The sequence below is a fragment of the Oxyura jamaicensis genome, chromosome 11, assembly GCF_011077185.1.
Source record: "Oxyura jamaicensis isolate SHBP4307 breed ruddy duck chromosome 11, BPBGC_Ojam_1.0, whole genome shotgun sequence".
Classification (NCBI taxonomy): Eukaryota; Metazoa; Chordata; class Aves; order Anseriformes; family Anatidae; genus Oxyura; species Oxyura jamaicensis.
The window spans coordinates 5,899,609-5,901,596 of NC_048903.1; the positions used below are offsets into that span (position 1 = coordinate 5,899,609).

Sequence of the window (1,988 nt, forward strand, 5' to 3'; positions counted from 1 at the left end):
CTGATAGCATCTTAGTGCATGAGCACTAGAGTAGGAACTGATCTCATAGGAAAGGGAAGGTGAATCCAACCATTTTCAATACTGTTGCAAAAGAAATGACTGTGGAACTTATATGCAATTTATACTTATATTCCCAGGTGTCTCATTTCTTCATGAAACTGGGTGTCTGCTGAAAATGAGGATGGGAAGAAAAGAGGACTCAAAAATTGGAAACACAAACGTACAAAGTTTGCAAAGCATGTGGGTAAGTAGGGGGCTGACTGATGAGACATTTCTAGGCCTCGCAGGGCCTTCCAGTATACTCTAGCACCACTTGAAGCCTGCAGGACCCAAGTAGCCTTGTAGAGCCTTTAGAGCAGAGAGAATGGCCATGAGAGGCCTTTAGTTTGCACTGGGTTTCCTTCAGGTCAACCTGCAGGATAGTGGAGAGGTGCGTAAGGCATCTAATTGGCAATAGAGGACACTGGGAGGCATCCGGGGGGCACTTGAGTGAACCAGGAGTGTTGGGGAGCCACTCAGGGGCAGTAGATCACACTGTGGGGATGCCAGTAGGAGACTAGATAGCATTAGAGAGTCCCGCAAGGCCTTCGAGTGGTGCTGGAGTACACCAACAGGACTTGCAAGGCCTAGAAATGTCACTAGAGTACACTGGAGGGCCATGGGATACCTTAAGGCTGCACTGGGAGGCACTTAGGGAATCCTCAAGGATAGTGGGGGGCACTGGGAGGCTTTCAGTGGGAGCTAGAGTGCACTGCGGGGACCAGGTATACATTCAGAGGTTCTGGAGTCAAGTGGAGGGCTGTTGCAGGCTTCTAGTGTGTACTGTGAGGCATTTACCACACCATAGAGAATAGCAGAGAGCCCTAGGAGGCTTCTAACTGATGCCACAGGACACAGTGGGGCCCAGTAAGGCCTCAAGTGTGCCCTAGAGCACACTGGAGAGCCCTGCAAAGCATCCAGGAGGCACCAGCTGTGTGCCTCAGAGGCCTTTAGGTTCCAATAGGAGGGCCCTTGCACACATCCTTGTTCCTACCGTGCTGCATCCCTTCACAGATCAGTAATGCTGTAACCTCAGCCATTGTCACCACATTAATTCCGGGAAGGCAGCATCTTGCTGGGGAAGATTTGTGGCTGTCAACGAAGACAGCATCAACAGTAACCTAGAGAGAACTGTTGCATGCCCCCACACACAGAGTTTACTTCACATTTGTAAACATACATAAATGCCAATATCTGTTATCAAATGACTGTATCCACCATTAAATTGGATGCAAAAGTTGACTATCAGGGCCAGAAAATGCTCCCCTCTCCCCCTGGCTTTTTGTAAATGCTTTATTTGTACTACTAGCTGAGTTATAAAATGCATCAAATGTCTGGGTCACAGCTCATGAGCACCTGCAGAGCTGCCTGTGGGCTGAGGCAGGCATGGCAGCCGGAGGGCTTCCCTCACTGCTCCCAGCTGGGCCTACATGCTGCTGCCCGAGCACCTCAGGGCCCTCACTGTGCAGCTGGGTTGATTCCAAACCCAGAACCACCCTGTTTTTGTTCTTCCCTAGTGTCCCTTTCTGCAGTTGCTCACAGTAGGCAGCTCCATCGTGCCCTGAGCAGCACCTCAAAGTTGCTGTTCTCAGGCCCAGCCTGGGCCTGGCAGCCCCACACTGGCATAGGGTCCCTGCAGCACAACAGTGGCATCAATGGCGGGTCCTGGGCGGTCTGGAGAGCTGCAATGCCAGCCCTGCCTCCGCCAGACAGCCTAGGGCCCCGAGAGCAGTGTGGCTCCATCCCATCAGAAAATGCCCGAAGAGCAGGGCTCGCTAACGCTGTCAGTGATGCTACAGCTGGGGGCATACACCTTACCCTGCCAGCCTTTTGCCCCTCAAAACTTTTAATTCCTGCACTGTTGCCAGGGGAGCTGGGCCTTAGCCAGGTCCCATCTCCTGAGCTAGCCTGGAGCAGATTGCTGAGGAAACATCTGGGGACAAGAGGGA

General features: G+C 52.2%; 1 long non-coding RNA gene across 6 annotated transcripts in view; it reads left to right on the forward strand.

Annotated features, from left to right (window-relative positions):
• Positions 1–507, forward strand: part of LOC118172642 — a 94,582-nt gene extending 94,075 nt beyond the window's left edge. For all 6 annotated transcript variants that reach the window (XR_004753796.1, XR_004753797.1, XR_004753799.1 and 3 more), the window contains one exon: positions 138–507. This is a non-coding gene — a long non-coding RNA (uncharacterized LOC118172642). The remainder of the gene's footprint in view (positions 1–137) is intronic.
• Positions 508–1,988: the final 1,481 nt, after the last annotated feature.